Here is an 11,892-nt window from a genome sequence, read left to right as displayed (position 1 = left end):
AAATTTCGCATATCATAATTGTTCACAGAACACACTTATCGTGTGGACTTCTCCCTGCAACATAAGAACCTGACCTACTTATGGCTTCATTACGTTGCTAAAGCCAGGACTTAATTCATGTGTAATTTAAATACCAGTGGAGGATCAGAAGGTCATAACGGGTCATATGCATTAGATGACCTATGGCCTTGTTTGTGTGACTTTCCCTCCAGATTGGAATGAGTCCAGCTAACTATCTAGGAGACCGAGTGTAAACCAACAGCAGAGAAATAACGTCTTAATGTAATTGCCTGATGATGTTTGGAAATAGAATATCACTTGAGGTTTCTCATTCAGTATTGTCCCATTATGTGTGAAGCACGTATTTAACAAGGTATTTCAAGTGTTCAACATCACATGTAATGTACGTAAATTGAAAATAAATGTAACTGTAACAAATTCTCATCACATGTGGGAAGACTTTTGAACAGTGACATACAGGATACCGGTACGTCATGTATTAACTTGACACTTCTCATTATAAGAAGTACATAGTCAAAATGTACTCTATACTGAATACAGCCAGTACATTGTGTTGTGCAGCCAGAGTTTAATACTGCACCTAGCTACTGTAAACAGTACATTAACACCTGTTGGTTGATGGTCATTATGCACCTGTCACGGTCAATTAATCATTTCTCCATTTATTAAAGAGTGCAGAGTAGGCTACCAAAGCCTAAAGCTTTAGTTCAAATTTGGAGGGTGAACTTTTATTACAGTTTTACTTTTGTGACGCAGAGCATCTGCTCATGTAGCAATAAAATGTGTTTTACAATCACTGCACGTACAGTGCATCTCATAACTTATTAATGGAGCGTCTCCTAAATTAGTTTCTCTTTCGATAATCATTAAAAGTCTTGGCTGTCTTATTTCTAGGTAGCCTGTGGGAGACCTTGTTCATCTCAAACAAGTTCAGACTGAGCTGTCTACAAGCATAGAATTGCCAAATGTGAATTCTGTACAAGTAAATTTTACTTCAACATTTGAGGTAATGCTTTAGTTATTAGGTCTGCGGGTAGAGAGGTGGAGAGCAACCTCACCCGTCAGACCTCCGAAGTCTGCCTTTATGTCCACAACCCAACATTTTCCCTGAAAAGCCGTGGCGGTAGGTGATCAAACTGACCGTTTTTAGACCAATATTTTGGAAGCCTCAGCCCTGACTTGGCAAGGGAAGTGGATGTTTGTCAAGGGAAAGGTTGAGGGAGAGGTGGATAAAAACGGGAGTGGGTGGACAGAAATAACTACAAAAAAATGTTCATTCAGTTCTTTCAAGTGGGTGGACAGGACTTTGAGACAAACAATGACATCAGAATAACCCCCCATAAATAGACACATGCACTTTAGATGAGGGTGCACGTGCGCACACACACACACCACAGTTCCTTTGGCGACTGAGGCGTTGACGCATCAGGATTAAGTGATGTCATCCCTCTGAACGGTCCCTCTGCGGTCTCCCTCCGGGACTCCCCTGACCCCTCAGGAGCCACCTGCACTTCATAAACATCACCCCTGTGTGTACGTCCCCGTATCTGGGGCGGGGGAGTCATAGGGAAGGCCACGGTCCAGATGGCTAACAATGAGCCAGATAGTGAACGCCAGCGGCACGCATTCCTGTGGCATGTTGTCGAGCAGGGGGGGTGGGGTCAATGAGTACGCTGGCCTTTACGGACAATCTCGACCTCATAATGAGGTGTCTATGCAGTATGCACTGCTTTTACTGCACATTTTGTGCGTACTGAAACGAGACTAAAGCCTCGCTACTGGGCCCTAAAGGCTATATAGCTGCTCCTCACGCCAGTGCTGAGCCAGCTGTTACAGCCCCGCTGCTATCAGACGAGATCATTAATTTGATGAATTCCTTAACACTTATAAGATTCTAGAGATATTGATGAGCCCAGTTCACTTAGGCCACATCTAGCAGTGCATGAACACCGACCAACAGCAGAGAATAACAGAAAAGGCTGAGAGATATTTACTCAAATATGATCAAAGATAACATTGATAACTTTTCTTACTTTAGTAAGTGAATGATCTTTCACTAAGTTCCAACACATCTTTTGTGGTACCTTACAGGACTAGAGGCATTTCTAGTTACATTCAGTTATCAGAAATTCTCTCTCTACATCTTGATTTGTAACTCTATACTTCCACCAATCCAACCTGAAGCGGCCGTGTAAAAACAGCCGAGGGCTGATATGAACAGTCCCGCTCCTGCACAGACATTGATGCGTATCTAATGAGTCCATCAGCCCTGACAGCAGAGGGTCCCGAGGGATCCATCCTCCATGATTACTAGTATATCACAGATGAATGCTTCTGGATTGAGAATGCCATCTGTCATTAAAGTGAGTGCGTGTTTTACTAAACAGCGAGAGGAGGTGCATTACAATGCAGCCTCATGTTGTTCTGGAAAATTAAACACAGCTTCCCTGTCACCTGTCAAATGTGCCCCAATTCTCCTCTTATTCTGTGCTACTTAATTGCGCTTATAAACAAGGTCCGCGTGAACCTTGGGGCCTGCAGTATATGTGCTTCAAGCCACCAGAACATAAATGATTTACCATCCCTACCTCAAGAACACATAGAGACTCAGGAGTTTTAATAATTGATGCTCTCTCCTGTTAGCCACCAGAAGAGTTTCCCCACATGTCAAGTGGGGCAGTCACGCTGGAATTGATGTATATCAACTTAACTTTGTATTTCAGGGTTGAAATAAGGTCCCTGGGGTTAACTGTTACACACTCTATGGGTGAAATAGAGTGTTTTTACCGCTAGAAACCTTCGCTCTCGTACTGGAATGTTTAATTATGAAGTCTGGGATTTTCTGTTGGGGCTGTTATCTCCGCAACCCATTTTCGGACAAGTGGTAGAAGATGGATGGATGGATGGATGATGGATGGGTGGGTGGAGGATGTCGCATGTTATAGCAATCCCCCATAGCACTGATGTCCATGGCTTCATAGCACACATCAATCATGTCCTCCCACTTTTAGAATTTTCAATTAAGTGCTATGAAACATAATATGAGCTACCTAATTCAAGCTGAAAATAAAATAAATAATAATAATAATCATCCAACATCATTACTTCTAGAATGTAAAGTTAAAACACAACATCATACACCTCTTCCGATCCTGATGTACTTTCATCAGTTTCCACTGAACGGTCAATGATGACTCTATTTCAGATAGTCTTCTGCATGTTATTATAGTCTATGCTAAAATGCAGAGGTATTACATGTTAAAACAGAGCCTGGTGTTAGAGAAGGGTTTCTTGGTGTAAGTAAGCATTACAAATCTGATCCCGCAATCTTGTGTCTCAGCACTGTTAGTATTAACATTTGCCAATTTAATTGTAATAGTGGCTAATCACTGCATTGACTAAAAAAACAATTCTGTTGCTAGGGCTTGTGTTCTGTTTGACAGTAAATAATGGCTATAGATGTGAAGGAAACATGAAAGGTTTTCCGCAGGCAGCCAATGGCACATTTTAGGCGGTGCAATTGTTTGTTACCCTGTCACACTGTGGCTGCAAATGTACTCTCACTGCTCATGTTTACATTTCGACACACACGTGTGTGGGTGCAGTTGTTCTTTCTGAAATTGTAACATGTGCTGTGGCTTCTGGGTAGACTTCCTCAAGGTGCGAAGGGAAGCTCTCTCTCTGTCCCGTGACTCACGGGTGTTACAGTAAAATACTCTCACATGATAAGACAGATGCCTACGGTTTGGTTTCAGATAGCTCTTTTTGCCCAGATACAGCTTGTGTGTGTGTGTGTGTGTGTGTGTGTGTGTGTGTGTGTGTGTGTGTTTGTGTGTGTGTGTGTGTGTGTGTGTGTGTGTTTGTTTGCGTGCGTGCGTGCGTGCGTGCGTGTGGATGTGGGTGGGGGGTGGGAACTTGTTTACTGCTCACACACGCTGCTTTGAGTTCTCTCGACAGGGGCAGAGAAACGGCGTACCGGCGCTCAGCAAGAGTGAAAGTGCAGCACACCAGCGGCGACTTCTCAGGGATAAAAATATCGAGCAGTGAGCAGCCTCGAGCCCAGCAGTGTGTGTTACTAGAGAGATACAAGAACCCTAAACGCTTTTGTAGCATCAGTATATCTGTGGCAAACAGCCCGGTGTCAAAGTAGCTTCAAATCAAATGAATCTCCATGAAGTGAAAAATGCATGGCACAACTTGTGAAAAGAAGAGAAGGTTGCTGCATGCTGAGCACAACAACAACAATAACAATATCAAGATTGTTGATTTAGAGTCAATTTGGTCTGCACATCCTACTCCAAATATCCAAGCAGGAATAGAAATGTACCACCACATCCTTAAAAGTGTTTGATGGCAAAGAAATGATAACTACTACTAATAATAATAATAACAATAATAAACAAAACTTAAGTCTGAAACACTGGATATGAAGGGATTCTTTTTACATGTTTTGAGATCAGCATTCGTGGAGGGCTCTGTGAAGTCATGGAAATGTTAGATGAGCAGTTCCTGTGGGTGATTTGCAGCTCAGTTTGGGTCTCATTGCCAACAAGCCCCGCAGGCTGGCAGCTCGCTGTGCGATTGGTCTCAGTGGGCTGCCAGGATGGGTGGGCAGAACTCCCATCTACCACTCCACTACACGTGCACACACAACGCACACACGCACATGCACGCGCACACACACACACGCACGCACGCACGCACGCACGCACGCACGCACGCACGCACACACACACACACACACACACACACACACACACACACACACACACACACACACGCATAGAAACACACAGTGACAAATATGCATTGAAAAAACTGGACAAACACAACAAAGCCAGCACACCGTAGTACAGAGAATACAAGTGTGTACTGTAGCTATACACACTCACACACACACACACACACACACACACACACACACACACACACACACACACACACACACACACACACACACACACACACACACACACACACACACACTTGAGGATATCGCTCCCACACACATTAAAAGCCCTCTCACACATCACTTCCAGAAGAACAGCAGGGGTTCTGGGCTCACATTGCCTGTATGTTCTCTGCCTATTCAAAAGATAATTCTCCTGTGCTGGGATTCAAAGAGATTGGTCAGCCACCTGCACCGATGATTAGGAGAAGGGAGGTGTTAGGTAGGAGGGAGGGACGGGGAGGGGATGGGAGAGGAGAGGAGAGAAGAGGAGAGAAGGGAGGGGAGGGAGGTAGCAGTGGAAGAATGACATCACCTTCCCCGAAATGTCACCATTATCTCAAGCCTCAGCAGCTTAGCTGTCTGTGCCTACAGAGGTGACATCATCCTGTGTTTCGCCCCTCCCCCTTCTGTAGCATTCTCCTTGCTCTCTCGTGCGCATGTGTGGTTCTTTTTTCGTGTTGAGTTTGAGTGTGCATGTTGTGTGATTGTGACTTAGGTTTTGTATGCCTGTGCGCTGGTGCACACACAGGCATATAGGTATTATATAGGTATATATATAGGTATTATTATGACGCTGTATAATTGTTTTACCCAGAATGAAACAAACATTGGAATGTCCCCCCTTTGCCTTACATAAATGAATAATTATACATTCATTAGTTTTTTGCTCAGTTCACCAATTAACCAACTTTTCTGTTTCTTGCGGACTGCAGCGCTGGATATTAGGGTCAGAAAGAAGTTTGTGTATGTGTGAGATATATATATACTGTATATATATATATATATATATATATATATATATATATATATATATATATATATATATACACTGTAATATAATTGTCTCCTTATTTCAGAGTCAGACCGGTCCTGAATGACAAATAGCCTAGCTCCGCCGCTGTCTGCAAGGTGACACTGTGTAGAGTTTTCATAAAAAATGCATGAGGGGCTATGCAGGTGGAAGTCTGACATGTTGGAAAACAGAATCATGCAATACATGGAAAATAAACTAGTGTCAACACTAAAAAAGACCTTTCCAAACTCATAAACAGAGGTATGTGCAAACAAATATTCGTCCCACCACTCAGGGCCACAGGCCAGGTCGTCTTCTGAATAAGATAGTCCTCCACTCTCTCTGGTCATGTGGACCGAATCAAAGGGTATCATGGTGATACTTACTTATACTGAAGGCACTGCCATCACACACATGGCACACAAATGTAAAAGGTCAAATCACCATGCAGGTTGCCTTCAGCCGTTGTGTCTTCTTAAGTACCATGCATAGTAGTACCTAAGGACCGCAGGAATACACTAGAAACGGAGGGGGAGAGTGATTTAATCCGGTTCCTCCGGCCGTCCGGACGTAATTGATTGTCTCCGTAAGGACGCAGACCCGCATGTCAGCCTAATCAGCGCTCTCTACCAGCTGAGCTCTCTCAAATGCGTCTCTCTCCACTCCCGTGCACGGGGTGTTTTTAGTCGGTTTTGGGTCGGTTTGGGTGGCTACCATACCGTGGCTCATTAACTGTCAGCGGCGCCCCCATTCTCCAGTCCTTTTTATATTATACCCGGACAGCACAGTGACTAGCGCCGATGGTTAGTGTCGTTCAATCCGAGTGTATCCTCCAAGGGTGTCTATAAACCTCTCTGTCAACAATGTAGGCGCTATGTATGTAGCATGTAGCATTTGCTCATTGGGAAGATGCATGTGGATGCCATCTAGTGGATATAGTATGTACATATAGGCTTTATTGAACCCTGTACACAGAGACCATACGGTAAGTATGAATGTCAACGCAATTACCGTACGTACTGTCTCACCCCCAAACGTACACAAAATCAACCATACGTAACTATAAATGGCCCTTTAGCTGTGCAGGGTCGACTTCTAACTGCAGCCAGCAGCACTTGAACTGTTCTTTCAACAATGCAACACAAACACGATGTCAAAACCGGCAGAGGTCTGACAAAAACCCATGCCTACAGCAACTCTGAGGGGACACACAGCCTCTCAACTATGAGAGCATCTTTTAAACTAGTGGTTTCCCAGGTGGGGTCCAGGGACCCTCAGGGTTCCTTGAGGGGGTTACAAATGGACCCTTACAGGCGTTAGTGAGGGCTTAGAATAAACATATATCTGATAAATAATTGTTTTATGATTATTTAACAAATAAAAATATGTGACAAATTAATTAACAGATGAATCTAAAACAGGTCATGTCATATTTATCTCAGAGATTGCCATTTTGAGTAACATGGTTATGTATTCTACTTAATGAAGTATTCTACATAATCATGATGCAGTTTTACGATGCAGTTTTACAACATATGTAATTACATCAGTTTTACTACATTATGTAATTACATTATCACGCCATGATGTTGCGACATAATTTAACAACTTATAGCAACAAATTAACCTGTCCCTAGCAACTTATGCTCATAATTAGTTACCAACACTGAGAACACCTTCTCAAAGACCTATTTTTCTACAGTATCACATCATCCTCTTCCAGTTACGGGGAACTTTCCATTCACATTTCCATTCATAGATCTTGACCATATCTAAAATCATTTCCCAGGAATATATTTTAAAAGAGGTTTGATATGACAGGTAGACTCTGACCACCATCATCAACACCTTTCATGTCCAATGGTATTGTTAATGATATGGTGAGCTAGAACTGTACAGTAACTATTGTTAAAACTTTGTCTGTCCAAACTATTGTATCTTTTCCTGTGAGCCAAGATAATTCTTCATGCCCCTTCTACTGAAAACTTCAGCTCGTGGAGCTTTTGTTGTCATAATCGCTTTACTTTACCTCTACAGAAACACCAGGGGGCTGAAGGAATAGCAGCGGCTACCCTTCAGTTCTAGCTGAACTTAATTATAATTGCACTCAACAGGTTTATTATTGTACTGAGTATTCTTTAGACACAGAAAGACAGAGAAACAAGCCGCTGTACCACAGCACATATACACACATCACAAGTTGTCTTCTAATCTATATACTTATGTGTTCGTCTGGATGTTGGCTTTTAAAACATGCTTGCAAGTTCGTGAAGTGGTTTCAAGTAGTTATTTATACCTTTTTTACACTTGCAAAAGTATTTGTGTATGAAATGTATAGCATGCACTGAATATCAAGCAACAGGCATACCTGACATATGATGTTATCTCATTGTCAGGGAATGTCCTAACGGATGCAACAGCAAGTAAATATTTATTTTCCTAACAATAAAGGTCTCAAAATTACAGCATTTTACTATCAGTATTGTGAAATGTCAGCCTCTGTGATACAAAATGTTCCCTATATTAATGGTTCATAAAACGCATTTCTCATGTGGGATGAATATTTGCACCGCCCACCTAATAACTTTCCCCAGTCATTAGGGTGAACTCCATCACGCTGTCAGGATTGACCTCTGTCATGCTTTTACACCAGCTGATGCCCTCGGCAGCTGATGCCCCTTAAATCCATCCAAGCATGCCGACCCATGATGCCGACCATGCCATCACTGCCCTTTGTCTGTGTCCTAACAGTCCAGGAATATTAACGCTGAGGGGCCTACCGTGAATATTTCATTTACGCAGTGTCAAAGGGTATGACTGGTAAATATCTAATCTCCATGCAAAACTATGTGTGTGCTTCACTTTGTCAAATCTGAAATAAGCACAAACATGTTACCGATGGGGAACCTGACAATGCAGTCACGTATGCATTGAGGACATATTGAGGAAAAAAAGGTTGTACAGGCAAATAAAGGTTATTGTTGCAGGTCAGTATATAATTGCGACCGACGGTCGCAGTTAAGTATGTAAACCGGCACATCCTGTCAGTAGGTCTGCTGTCCGCGATTCTGTTACACCAATGTCTATAGGTAACCTCAGTGCCTATATCTGACCTGCCCATATATGGAGGCTGACCTGCCCATATATAAAGATCCCTGATGTCATCCTGCCCATGCATATATGGAGGCTGACCTGCCCATATATGGAGATCCCTGATGTCATGGAGCTGACCAGCACTGACATCATCAACTCTATAGTCTACATCCCCCGGATCTCCATATATGGCTATGGCTGACTCATTCTGACATGACTCCCATATATTTGTGAATGCCTATATACATATATACATGTCAGTCTAACCAATATGCCCATATCTCCATATACATGTATCTCCATACATGGGTAACTGGTCCGATATATATAGGATAAAATAAAATAAAAAACATATATGGGTATTCCCAGATGATGCACTTAGGGGAACCACACTAACGGAATCCATATATGGCCAAGACAGATGGCCAAGACAGATGGTGCAAAGTTATTTTACCACCAGTGAATATTTGTATTTGTTTTTCCTAGCTGAGAGTGACAGCGAGTTTTGTAGTGGAGTAGTGTTAGTAGCTTCCACTTGACATCTAAGATGAAGTGAGGTAATTTAATATTAGCATTGCAAAAGACATGACTTTGACCGGTTCCCAATTCCTATCCCTTTAACCTTGGCAGGACGAGTTCATTCTGTAAAAATGCATGTCCTTACCAAATTCTATTGAACCAACCTCCCACATTCAATATGTTGATCAATGGTGTTATGCAACAAATTGAAAAAACTTCTGGGGGTGGGGGTTGGGATTGTGTCTTGTGTGGTGTACACATATTTACAATAATTAGTAATTGATTTATGAAGTCACTATGTGTACCTATATTTGTTCAATGTCTGTCATCATTTTATAATATAAGATAGAAGACTTTCAACCTGTCTCTTTTTAGTATCTTTTTAAACGTTTGACTCAAATGCTACTGTTCCCTGTTTTTGATAAGGAATTTATTCAAATTACACATTTATATTTTTCAAAATAATTTATAAAGCATGAATATAAAGAAGAGACCTTGTGTTTTGTTCTTGTGTTCTTTTTGAGCAAATAAATAATCAAATGCAAAGTGTTGTTTTGTTATCTTGTCAGTATTATCTAGTCTAATCTGCATTGCTTTGGGTTGTTTTCTATCCAGGGGCAATGGAATGCCAGCTCTCTAATCTGTTCCCTATCTGCCCTGCCCTTCCCAATTCACACCTTGGTGAACACCACCAGCTCCCGCTGAGCTGATGGGATGAAATGACCCACAGGATTGCTACCTACACATGCGCGCACGCACACATGCAGCCACGCACGCACGCACACACACACACACACACACATGCGCGTACTTACCGGTAGGCACACACTCTTTCAGATTACTCACACATTGACACATACCTACCAGCTCCCCACACGAACCCCCCTGCTGTTTCTGCTCCATTGCCCAGGGCTCCTATCTCTTTGTCTTCCAGGAGGCCATTATACAGGTCAGAGGTGAGCAAATACAAAAAGATGGACTAAACATATAGCCAACCACTATGCAGGGGAGTGATGTCATGTTGGTCAACAGTGATGATGTGCCCTGGCTGAAAAAGATGAGGCCATTGGTGAAGGAATGTGGACTTAATGACCATCAAGGGAAAGATAAATATTTTAGACATTACTAAAGAGTGAGATGGGGCAAATGAGGTAAGATGGGGTGTGTAGACTTAAATACAAGATCAAAGCATTCCACGTGAACTATTTGCACAGAGCTTTCAGTGGCAGTGGGACATTAACTTGGGGGTGGGGGCATTGGTTATTGGGTGGGGTGGTTTAATGGGAGTAGTCTGAAAAGCTTTAGTAATACTTCTTTCTAAAATCAGTCACTAAAAATAACACCAGGTCAAAATGTGTCGAAATATCGCGAACGAAAAAATCCCAGGGGTAAAATGATCATGTGGGCCACTTCTAAAAACTCTGTGTTACATTTCATTGAAGAAATCTATGCTGGAGCTGGTGACTATATGTATATCATCATAAACGATCTAGTGTCAGAGTTCCATCATTGTTCTGAAACACCTAACACAAAAAGCTGTGCTGGCAGACAAATCAAACTGAAGTGCACACAAGTAGTTAGACCTTAGCACGCGTGTGCGAACGCACGCATGCACACACACACACACACACATACACACACACACACACACACACACACACACACACACACACACACACACACACACACACACACGTCACACACACACACACACACACACACACACACACACACACACACACACACACACACACACACACACACACACAGACAGTCAAAGATGTAAAATGGGTAGGCCTGTAGGGATACGTTACCATTTTGTCAAGCCTTACATTTCAAGAGAGTTTTTAATTCTATCAGCACATTATAAGTCTGGGATGATGAAATGACATGCTCTTTTACAGATCACAGTCAATCATATTATTGGCCCCTGATGTGGCATTACACCGTCAGAATGTATATGGTACGTTTCCCTCAACACCTCAGGCAGCCTGCGAATGTCCCTGGAGAGGAGTCAAACAGATATGCAAAAGGGGGAATGCCAGAAGGCCAACTATCTGTGCCCTGAGCTGGAATTTCCCAGAGATTGGCACCGCTTGGCGCTGCTATCCTCCTCACTTTCCAGTGGCACAGTGAGAACAGGAATGGCAGGAATCATTAAAGAGGAAGGAGGGCCCAGTCCACTAACCTTAACTCCAATGAAGACCAAGAGCTATACCATTGGTTCTCAATTTGTGGGTCGGGACCCCTAGAGGGGTCGCCAAATTATTTTGGGTGGTCCCCAGATGATTAACTTAATTTGCACCACTGTTTTCTCTCTCAACAGTAAACAAACCAACATAAAGTTCAAGTGTATAGACTATACAGGGTATCTGCACATTTCTAAAGTGACAATTTAAGGTATTTTTAATACCTCTAAAATGTCAAATTAAACACTGGCCAAATTATCAAATATTAGAGGCAGAAATTGTGAAAATAGCCGATCTACATGCTCACAACGGCTCGCGTCCTAATC

Source organism: Nannobrachium achirus (genome assembly GCF_963921795.1).
Source record: "Nannobrachium achirus genome assembly, chromosome: 16".
NCBI classification, from domain to species: domain Eukaryota; kingdom Metazoa; phylum Chordata; class Actinopteri; order Myctophiformes; family Myctophidae; genus Nannobrachium; species Nannobrachium achirus.
Note: the sequence above shows the minus strand (reverse complement) of the source record.